The sequence below is a fragment of the Schistosoma mansoni genome, chromosome 2, assembly GCF_000237925.1.
Source record: "Schistosoma mansoni strain Puerto Rico chromosome 2, complete genome".
In the NCBI taxonomy this organism is placed as follows: Eukaryota; Metazoa; Platyhelminthes; class Trematoda; order Strigeidida; family Schistosomatidae; genus Schistosoma; species Schistosoma mansoni.
Genome location: NC_031496.1, coordinates 30,173,148 through 30,185,579, shown reverse-complemented (window position 1 = coordinate 30,185,579; position 12,432 = coordinate 30,173,148). Strand labels below are relative to the sequence as shown.

General features: G+C 33.6%; 1 non-coding gene across 1 annotated transcript; it reads right to left on the bottom strand.

Moving 5' to 3' along the window:
* Nucleotides 1-11,153: 11,153 nt before the first annotated feature.
* Nucleotides 11,154-11,223, bottom strand: Smp_tRNA_00583_Pseudo_TTG.1.1. The gene has a single exon. It is a non-coding gene (tRNA).
* Nucleotides 11,224-12,432: the final 1,209 nt, after the last annotated feature.

Sequence of the window (12,432 nt, the reverse complement as noted above, 5' to 3'; positions counted from 1 at the left end):
CACTTCCAATGACTTTTCTTAAATTCCTCCTCAACTAGAAATTAGTTCGTTCTCTCCCATAGTGGGCTGTTGCTTATGTTATCTGGTTAACGGACATTGAGTATTTTGAGTAGACAATTGTTTATAAATTCTTGTAACTTTTTGAGTTATATGATCGTTCTTACTTTATTTCGTTGATAAGTATTAGCATTCATTTCGAAGTCATCTTTGTATAATTTTGTTATTCAATGATAAGTGACATAACATTTACCCTAATCCATTACCAATCTATTTACTCACATTATTTCTCTGTACATTTATTATGATTATTGAACTATTGATTTTATTATTGATTTATTGGATTTCAAAAATCAATAACTTGAGTATATTTTGATAATTAGAAGCCTTGTTTATTTTTTTTTGAAAAATGATATGATGACTTTGATGGTATACCTATTAAGTACTTTGACGTGTACTTTGTTCTATACTTATAAATTCTAATTGGATTTTATTACAAATCAGTAACAGTAATTTTGAACAGAATGCGGTTTGTGCAGATTGTGGTCATTTTAATGGTTGAATTCATGAGTCGATGTAAGATAGACCACCATTTACTTCTCAGCGGTGAGTGACCACAATCCCGCACGCGAACACTCAAACTCTAGACCACTGAGCCGGCATACAACGGTGTTTATTGTCTAGCTTCCATCAATCCATGAATGGCTGAGCACTCATCCATTAATTATCAAGATGATTCCCATGAATAATAGTGACCAGTCGTGACTAGTGGATTCCAATCTCTGTCACGTAGAGACAGATATCTGGCTCAGAAAATGGGTGAAATAGTTTCGCAAGATCATGGATCGATTGAAGCTAGACATTAGCATTATTCCATACCGGCTCAGTGGTTTATACATTAAGTGTTTGCGCATAAGATCGAAGAACTTGAGTCTGAGTCCAGCGTGCAGGATCATGGATGCGCACTGCTGAAGAGTCCCACACTATAACGAAATGACTGCTCAGTGCTTCCACTTTTTCACTGCTGATCTACCTTACATTGACTAATGAATTCAGCAATTAAAATTTATAGTTCATCCAAGCTTAAATATCATTAAAATTAACGAGAGTTCATGTAGCATAGGGAATATTATGATTTTTAATGTTAAATTATTTTAAAAATATTGATCAATCAGGAAACATGATTAACTTTTTTCAGACCACTTTCCATAGGAAACACTTTATAGACAAAATATTAGAACAAAAACAATTAACAATAAAATGTTATATATGAGTAGATGAATTCAGTTTTATAGGTTAATTACTCAGTAAGGGCTGCTACTAAGTCAAGCTTACATAGGTTACTTTAGCTTCTGGATAGATCAGTATATTCATTTTTCTGAAAATATATTTTTACCCGTTACTTATTCGTTTATTAATCCTAACTGTTTTTTATATGATCTCATGTGTGCTAATTTCCCATCTTATTCATCATATGTCTGTATCGATATATGCTTGATGTGAGGATGGTCCACAAGTGTTAAGTTGGCTTCCAGAGAACTCTAACAGAGCCTTTAGAGGCTCATAAAGAGCCCCAATCAATCAGCGATTAATAAGAAGTTGTGTGAAGTTATGTTACTAAAATAACGAGATCCTGATTGACTGATTAACACACTGCTACTATGTAAACTCAAGGTCTGTTAAATACTATAAAATCCCTGTATTTTCTGTACATAAATGAACCTTGCAGTAAAGTGTTTTCTCTCATACTCAAGTCTTCTCCCTGGTGTTCAAGTCGCTGTGTAGTTCTTGCCTGGGGTTATCAGAATAGCTTAGGATCTGAATATAGCGTTCAACCTACAGACGTATCACTTGATTGAATCGAGTTAGCTCATTCTCTTTCTGCATTGAGCGTCATTCTGTTTTACTTCGCTTTCTAGTCAACGGTTGTACGAAATATACGTAGTTTAAAATCGATTCTCGTAGTTGACTTATTTAATCCTGTTATCCACTGACTCGATTTCAGTTGATAATTATATACGAGGATTGGAGATGTGTATATATTTCAATAACAATCATTCATATTATCCAGTTGGAGTTAGATCTCGTAGCACCAAAATGGTAGACAATATCATCGTTCAATTTAACTGACTTTCAAATAATAGGTCATCAAAACTCTTATCAATTAAAGCTCAATGCTAACTGTAAATATATAACATATATCACAATTGATTGATCACTGGGTGGTGATCAATGCTATGCGTGTCAAGTCCTTCTTAGTGCTGATCGAATGCTATCGATCGAAACCCTGTTGACCACCTCTAATCACCATCTTATACAACATATATATTCATTCAGATATTTATACATTTCTTTGAAATAACATTTGAATATCTCGAACAACTTACTACAATGAAATCTAAATCGAATGTAAACTTCTTTGAAACCGCAAAATTATTCAAATATTTCGTGTATCTTTCTATATAGTAATCAAAATAACATTGGAAGTCATTTAATTAGCTTTTTATACGTCAAATTACTAATTAATTTAAAAGTAAACAGAAAAGTAGGTATATAATTCAAAGATTATTTGTTGTACTTACGCCTGTTACCCCACGTGGAGGAGCAAAAGCCGCCCACCAGCATTCTCCATTCATTTTGTAACCATTTGTAACCATTTGTAACCATTTGAAATTTTTCTTACCAATGATGTTCCAGACAAAATTGATCAGGTTAATAATCTACAATTTCATTGAGTGCTACATAAATATTCATAAGAATTATAAAGTAATCATATATTTTCATAGTTGAAATCATGAATCAATTGAAGCTAGACCATCATGGAAAACTTGTAAGCACTGGGCGGCCGTTTCGTGCTATTGTGTGACTCCTCAGCAGTGCACAACCACAAACCCGCCTTACGAGATTCTAACCCAGGACCTACCAGTCTCGCGCCAGAGCGCTTAAACTTTAGACCACTGAGCCGGCATCCAATGTTGTTAATGTCTATATCATATATTTAACAGCAATTAGTAGTATAACATACAGCACGAATTTCATACTTCATCGGACTTATCAAAATCAAAAGATGAAAAAAAATTTCAAACTCTAAAAGCTGTTCATGTATCCCTATCCAATCAGCAAGCAATAGTAAATAAATCAGGTTAGTATTCTGACTCCTACCATTATCCAATATAAAAAAGTATAGTTCTTCATTGTTGGGTTACGTTTTAAACCCCTATGCATTACTATCCTTATATATTAGAATTTTCCAAAAATAATCTTGGCGTATAATCGGCACAACTACCAAACTAATCTCTAATTAAACAGTTCAAAACTAGTTAGCTTACCGTTTGATGTGCAATTAATTGCCGATAATTCCACAGTAATATGCACAGTATACCATTATTCACCATATGTAAATGTTAACTGTTTATTACAAAGGCATACACAATAATTAATATACTGGTAATATAGTGAATGAGAACACAGGGGGAGACAACCAAATGTATTTTAACACAACATTATACAATATTTTGATCAAATCTGAGAACCATATAGTAAATATTTTATTTTCAATATTCATCCAAACGATTTCCAGGAACTTTGTTGTTTCTTAGTTTCCATACCGATCATTTCCAGTTTTCATTCTCTCTCATTCGATCTTATTAACCTTCTGACTCCAGACATTCCACTTTCCATTAGTGTTACATACTACTTATATCTATTGACAACAATAGCGCACACCATAATAACACTGTTTTAGGAGATTTCACGTTTAGGGGTAACAGTTAGTTATTAATAAACTGAGCAAATTACCCCACTTTCATTCTGTTTCTAATTCGCCTTTTTTCACTGTTTCTAGTCATGAAAGAAAATTGGTGCCTATCATTGCTTCTGATGTTTAGTGATTCCAGATAAGTAGTTCTCGATCAATCACTACTCCACGGTTTTAACTATTAGCTTTATTGCAAAATATCTTCACAATGAGCAAAAACAATACACTCTGTGATAGGCTTCAGAAGATATTTATTGTTTGAAACTACAGCTTTAAAATGATTATCTAATACATACTATCTGATTGGCTGCATTTAACTGACATTAAACTCATATCCAGGAATACATAATTCGTTATGACGAATGCCCTTTATGAAGAAACAATTTAGTTAATGTCCATTATTACAAATAACTATGTGACCATTTGAACTGGATAAGTTTGAGCCATCTGATCTTCTTGTACATAAACCACATATGTCTGAAATATACGATCCATACAGTGGAGGCTGGTATTTATGATCTGAACTGAACGTCCTGGGCTAGGCGTAAATTCATTATCGCAGAGTACTAATAAAGACTCAGAGTTGATCCTAACCTGCTTGTGCTGGTTAATATATCATTAGTTTAGCACAGGGACAAGGTCATATAAGCCGGTATTCCGATTAGCGATAATTGAATGGGTCAACCAAATAAGTCATAATATCATGGAAGGAAATTCTTCAGTTCTTCTTCTTTTAAATTATATTCCCTTCATAAATTCAGTAATTCGTTGCAAATTAATTATTATGCAGTGAGTTAGTTGTCAAGTCAGCATACATACATACACACACATTAACCATGTTTTGGAACAGAATTACGATCATCATAATAATAACAAGTATAGTGAGTACAAACAAAAGAAATCAAAACAATACACACAAATAGCAAAAAATTAAATTTCCAGCAGAATAATCTTACTGTAGTGACTTTGCTTCGCTAAAAGTTCACCTCGATAACTGTCTTAATATAAATCTCAATGGTGTTTGAAATCAGAAGGCAAAGTGAAGCTGCAACTACACAGAAAACAAAGCTATGAGCACACTGAGAGAATTTGAAACGGAGAGGTGAATAAGTATATACAAGCAGTTACATAGGCAAACGTATAGTCAAATTGTATAAGGGCGCAGCAAAGCTATAAGCACATCGAGCGAATTTGAAACGAAGAGGCGAATAAGTATATTCAAGCAGTTACATAAGAAAATTTATAGTCAAATTGTATAAGGATGCAGCAATACAAAGGAAAAGCTAATAATAAGACTTGAGTCCATACATATATGGGGAGGAGGATGAATCATCGAATGATATTTAAGCAATCAACATTTCACTTAGAGTCCGTCATGTGCTCTAGTGATTATAAAATAGTACAAAGAAATGTGTGAATTACCACTACTTACTCATAACTTACTCCTGTTACCCCTCATGGAGGAGCGTAGGTTGCACACCAGCATTCTCCATCCAACTCTGTCCTGAGTAATCCTTCCCAGTTCTTTCCAGTTAGCATTCATCCTTTTCATATCTGCTTCTATTACCCGACGGAATGTGCGTTTTGGCCTTCCTCTTTTCCGCTTCCCTTCAGGATTCCAAGTTAGCGCTTGCCTCATGATGCAGTTTGATGATTTCCTTAATGTATATCCTATCCACTTCCAACGTCTTTTCCTAATTTCCTCTTGAGCTGGAAGTTGATTTGTCCTCTCCCATAAAACGCTGTTGCTGATAGTATCCGGCCATGTGAATTGTTATTCTATTTCAATAACATTGTCTGTTAAGTAAGTTAATAAAAAAAGGGTTTAACCAAAAATAACCATAATCGAAATTGGTTATAGGATATTTGCTATAGTACTTCATACAAACTATTTAGAAATACTTTCTTTTTTTTCTTCCTTTCATTGAATTTGTCTATTTATTGTAGAACATATGATTATAATGTCTGAGATTATTACTATTATTAGTAGTAGTAGTAATATTAGTAGTAGTATGGTTATTAGTAAACATAAAATATATTTACTCAAGCGAAACATTTATCCTACCCTAATCCTCTTCCAAAAATAAAAGTAGGTGGTGAAGCAAAAAGAAAAGGAGAGAAAGGAAAAACATTTCCCTAAAGGAATCATTTAAAATTTCAACAAAATTGTATCCTATGGCTACAACATTAAAAAATAACAAATTCCATTTAACTCAGTTTTTTCTCTGTCGATTGTTTTTTTGTTTCTGTTTCATTTTACAAGTTAAAGTAAATAAAAAAAATTTAAAAAAAATTTTTTTCTAAAAGTAATGACTAATGTGATTTGGGAAACTTACATTGTTTATAAGCAAAGATGGATAGTAGCTAGCAGTGGAATCCAGGACGCGCGTTACTTCGTCCTATTTGGGACTTGTCAGCTGGATGTATCTGCATCTCAAAGTTGATGTTCACTCTGGGACTTGAACTTAGTACTTTTCGCTTCAAACGCTATAACGTTATCCACTCAGCCACTGAGTCCTGATAGCCACTTGCTTGTGTGATAGGGTGAAGTTTAAATTTACTTAGTATTGTTTGTTAATATCTTTCCATTGATGTTTAATCAGGACTCAGTAGCTGAGTGGATAACACAATAGCGTTTGAAGAGAAAGGTACTGGGTTCAAGTCCCAGAGTGAACATAAACTCTGAGATTCAGGTACATCCAGCTGACGAGTCCTGAATAGGACGAAGTGGCGCACGTCCAACTGGATTCTTCTGCTAGCCACTATCCATCTCTACTTATCATGCTTGTGAATTAAGGCTATATCGAGGCAATACTCACAGTATGCACATGTGCCAATTAAAGACTGACCAGTTGCATTCCTAAAACATCAATGGGATGATTCAAACAAAACAATACAAGGTGAATTTAAATTGTTTATGTCTTCTCCGATATTTTTTCTCTTCTATTATGGTTATTACAAATTACTTGTTAACATATTAGACAGAATTAAACTTTTAAGTCAATTGTTTAGATAATGAGTGATATTCCCCTTTTTGTTGTTGTATGTGTTTCATATGTAGTGAACAACTCGATTAATTGGCTGGAATTGCTGTAACAGTAAGTCCCTCCTATGAGATGTATGTATATTCTCAATTGAATTAGTTTCTAACTAACTGCAACTGACTAATTAAAGGTATTGATCCAATCAATCAATGAATCAATAATTTCAAATTAAAGGTCTTTTCTATCATACCGTGTTGATAGTGTTACGCTGACTCCTGTTCGACTCATTTAGGCGTTGTCCCTAATCGCTTTCGATAATTTTCTTAGGGAAAAACGTTTTCTTTTTAAGTAACGAAAATAGACGATAATTCCAGAGGAGTATGGCAATATTTCATTTAGAGCACAGAATGATTTTTGTGAACCAATTAAAATCAGTAGTCTATACAAATCTGTTACACTCTGTGACTGCTTTACGTTTGGTCATATTAGTAGATGTGATACACTTAACAGCAGTGAGAGTACTACAATTAGTTCTGACAGTAGTAGTATTAGTAGTATAAATATCACATTGTTGTGTCCAGACAGAATTTGGCTGACACACTGTGAATACCTCGTTGATATTAAAGCTTAATGACTCCAAAATACATGTTAATACATGATATATAATTGGATTGATATTCCGTCGTCCAGCAACCATAATTGAAGTTATATGATTGACATACAATAATGTTCGTAGCTGCAATTAGTAGACCCTTTACTTTCAATAAGCTGCTACATTTAATTGGGGTAATATAATTCACAATTATGATTCAGGTTATTTTTCATATGAATTATTGATTATGATTTAATTCCTAAAGCAGTCCTTATCTTGTGCAATGCATATATTTCCCAACAGGCTGGGGGAGTCTAAATGTAACACGTGCCCATACTCAAATTTTAAGTAGCAGGTGAGAAAAAGCAAATGGAGAATGCCAATTATACACCTAGTCAAAGTATCAGCTATTTCTTAGGATTGAAGACAGGTGTATATATATCCACAGGATCTGTGTAGAATATTTGGTTTTTCGATTAAAGCTTCCTACTGATTCTTAACTTCCTACATGATATGACAGATTAGGCAGTCCCATAGGTAGTGTGCGTTTTGGAATACGAATCGGATAATCGCATAACGTAACACATACGTCTACTTTTAAAATCCAGTTTTCAAAAAAATGTAGCACTGTCGTTGAATATAGCTTTATTGCTGGTTGCAATTTTAAAATTCTAACGTATAGAATAATTGACATATTACAAGTCAATAGTGAAATAATACACCCTTAATCTTTATCATTTTCCACAAAAATAATTATTTTTTTTTTAAATTTATAATGTACCGGCAACACGGCGGAGATCATTTATTTATTAGTATCATATTTCCTAACTAACCCATGTCATTAAATATGCCTTAATGACAATTCTATAACGGATAGAGATTGTTTCCTTCATCCCCGTATGTTATATCTCATTATATTTCAGGAATATTGACAAACCACATATAGTATATATCAATAAGTAGATCTATTATTTCGCAAAAATACAACTCATTGGTATATATAGTTAAACTAAACTAAACCAACAATGGAGAAAATGACTGAACACCTTAACCGGAATAACGCAAAAACAAAATACAATATTGATTAGAGATTGTCGTACTATACCGTAGTACATATGAAAATGTAAATTTTAAAAAAAAAACTATATGTTTAAATGACTAACCGACCAAAATGTATAATTTCTAATTTAGCTGGTTATCTTGAATTTGCTTTCAAAAACTGGTTGTTTTACTCAATAAAAGGGAACTTAGAAGATCGTTAATATATTTATTGATTATTTCTTCACATCAACCACATGGTAATATATGTATGGGTAGATATAACTTTGAATAATTTTTTCTGGTTAACGTTTTGGAGAACTACGAAAGCCATAATCCAGAAGATACAAGTGTTTATTAAAATTTCTCTACGCAAGTTACTTTAGATCCGATGGCCAGACACTATCAGCAACAAGTTAGTGTGGGAGACAGCAAACCAGATTCAAGCAGTAGAAGAAATCAGGAAGAAGTTCTGGAAGTGGATTGGGTACACTTTGAGAAAATTACCCGATTGTGTCACAAGACAAGCACTCACATGGAATCCTGAAGGTCAAATGGGAAGAGGAAGACCAAAGAACACATTACTCCGAGAAATAGAGACAGACATGAGAAGAATGAACAAAAGTTGGATAGAACTAGAAGGAAAGGGGGAAGACAGAGTGGGTTAGAGAATGCTGGTCGGCAGTCTTTATATGCTCCATTGGGAGTAACAGGCGTAAGTAAGTAAGTAATTAAGCCACTATCATATTTATTATACGTCTTAAGTTTTTAAATAATTTGAATCATAAAAATTTTCACCCCAATAAGTGATTACTATTTTGATAGTCTATTGATCCAAACTTGTTAGCCCTTCGAATACTTGAAATTGCTTTCAGGCAGTATTTATCACCACATTTAACGTACCAAGATGAGAAGTTAGCGAGTACTGGACCGATTTTTAGTCCTGGCATAAAACTTTTCAGCACTATAATGGAGGTCGAACACAGAACCTTCAAGTCTTGCTGCTAGTTTTGGATTAGCATATCATTGTCTCCGAATTCAATGAATTTGTGATAGAATTGATAGAATTGACTAAGTGTTATCAGTGCATGAAGTTTCATTTGTGAAATGCCCGAACTTCATCAGTCAGTTTATGATGGATACCACCAATAAATTAAACCAATCTTCATAAAAACCCCATTATCAATATTGAAATTGATTGTTTTGTTATAGTTCGTTAAAATTCAATTGGATATTTTAAAATTACTTATTCCCTCATTAATTCAAAGTTAATTTTTAAAAACAGCGACAATTGACGACTAGTAATTTCAACTTAGATACTATTCGATATTCACCAATTATATTTTCATGGTGGAGAGGGAAACATGTGAGAGGAAATGAAGAATAAGTCTACTTTTATGTTCATTGTTATATATATATAGGTTTACAGATTCCCCCAATGGACAATGTAGTGATTAGTCAAGTGTACTTCTCAACTAACTTTATAGACATAATCAATCACCTTACTGGTTCATTAGTTTGAAAAATTATACTTTTCTGTATTGTTAAAGACTGAATAGATAGTTTATTATGATCATCATAAACTATTATAGGGGAGGTTGATTCGAAAACATTCAAATTATCATTTTAAGTGATCAAAACTTGACAATCCAGGTGATTGTATGGTGTAAGAATAATGATTATGATAGTCGGTTAGATATTTAGTTCTCTAAGTTGAACAATCAAAATTGTCAACTCTCAAGTCGGAATTCATCGTTCAATAGTGTCTACTTTGAGTAAATTACAATACAACGCAATAATTATTCATTGATGATAACAGTACTCGACTCATGTTTGGATTTCTCCGTTCATGTCTCATTCGATTCCCTGGAATGCCCTTTGTTGGGATGTCAAATCCCCAGAACTTACTTGGTAAATGGCTTAGTTTTGTAATTTTATTTTGCAATTTGAATTTCTTTGTTATCGTGTCAAAGGCGCTCTTTTCACCTTCAAGTCGTATTTCCCACTTGTCAAAATATCTTAAACGCTATTGGTCCGTTGTATCTTTGAGTGTGCTATTCTGTAATGCTGCTCAAAAACAATTCATTGCTGTATATATACGTTTGAGATTTTCCCCTTATGATTTGCATGTACTCGGCTGCTTACGGAATATATATTCCCCTACTTCACCTTGGACTTCTTCATCCAGTTAGCGGGGCCTGGGACGACGGATTAGATTAGCTTATCGTGTCACTGTGTCATTGTGCTTCGTTCGTTTACCGAGAATATCGAATTAGCTCAAGTATATCACCCTTTGAAGCTAGTTATCAGATGATTTTCAATTATTGCTTTGTCAATATGAAGATGACATCGATAAAGAATTGAAATTAGCTAACGGATGATTGAAAGTGGATAGGATCTAATAGCTGTTTTGTCCTAGTTTAAGACTTAAAGGCAATAAATAAAACACTTCAGTAAGATAATCTATCTTATCATCAGTGACATAAATGACTGTATTGTAAATAAATTTCAGTACCTTTGAATCTACAGTTTTCAAAGCTTATTTAGATTTGATTATTATTAGGGTGCATAGCCTATTATGAATACGTTCTTATTATAGACATTATTACAAATAATGATTTTTGATCAAAAAATAAGTTTACTATAACTGAAGTGAATGAAACGGTCTTTACAAGTAATACCATCATTGTAAGCAAAGATGAATAGTGGCTAGCAGTAGAATCCAGGACGCGCGTTTCGTCCTATTTGGGACTCGTACCTGGATGTACCTGCATCTCGGAGTTGATGTTCACTCTGGGACTCGAACCCAGTACCTTTCGCTTCAAACGCCATCGCGTTATCTACTCGGCCACAAACAATACTAAATGAATTTAATACCATCATTATTCTTAAACCTTTGAAGAAATATAGGTGTGCCAAAAATTACATAATAGAATCATATAACTTCTAACGGATTACTATCTCAGTAATTGATGAGAAAGAGTGAAACATGGCGGTTCGCATCCTGGCAGCGACACCTAGTGGGGGGGGGCAAAATCTGACTCACACGTCCTCGTCGTGCTTCCTGGATAATGTGACTTTTCCATGAACTAAAGTGAGCAGTTAATCGCGGGTTGTCGAGATCGGCCTAATCAACCATTCTACCAGTACCCGTAAACGATTACGTATGCTACAAAGAGTCATTGCATAACTATTGAGGGTTAAAAATAAGTGGTAAAATAAAAATGAGTCTGCCAAAATAAAAGTAAAAACAAAAACGACAAAAAAATGGGTTGTGAGAGTTATGTAATGGTTCTGCATGAGCAGTGCAGAAACAGCTATCCCACCTCGGTTGTTGTGCCGTGCTTCAATGAAGCACTCTTCTCCAGAAGGGCCTACTAAGCTTCACCATTCTATATGGCTGGAAGGGTTACATAATAGAATCATATAACTTTTAACAGATTACCATCTCAGTAATTGATGAGATAGAGTGAATCATGGTGGTTTACAAGATTGAAGGACTGAAATTTTATTATATGTAGATGGGGAACAATTTTATTTTTGATACGTACAGTTTAAGATTTTTTTGTGTAAGGGTCATTCACATGTTTCTACTGTTTCACATATTATGAACTCACTGATGTTTTCTCAACTATACTATAAAGAATGAGTTGTTGTAGATATTATATTAATTTCAATATTTGAGATGATGAGTTAATTGAAGCTAGACTACCATGTGAAACCTGGAAGCACCAGACTGCCATTTTGTCGTCGATCATGGATGTGCCTTCTTGATAAGTCCTACAGAAGAACGAAACGGCCGCTCAATGCTTACAGGTTTTACATCGTAGTCTAGCTTCAATTAACTTATGATCTCAATTATTGAAATACACTATAAAATGTTTTAACATTCTTTTACATAAAACTCATATCATGTAATTGATATAGTAGTTTTCAGAGAATAGTCGAACTGTCAAATATACACTTAGTGAATGATAAGAAGAAAGTTCATTCCTATTTGAAATAACCACCGATGATACTACTAAAAAATGATTACAAAAAATTTCATTTTTAAACCAAAAAAA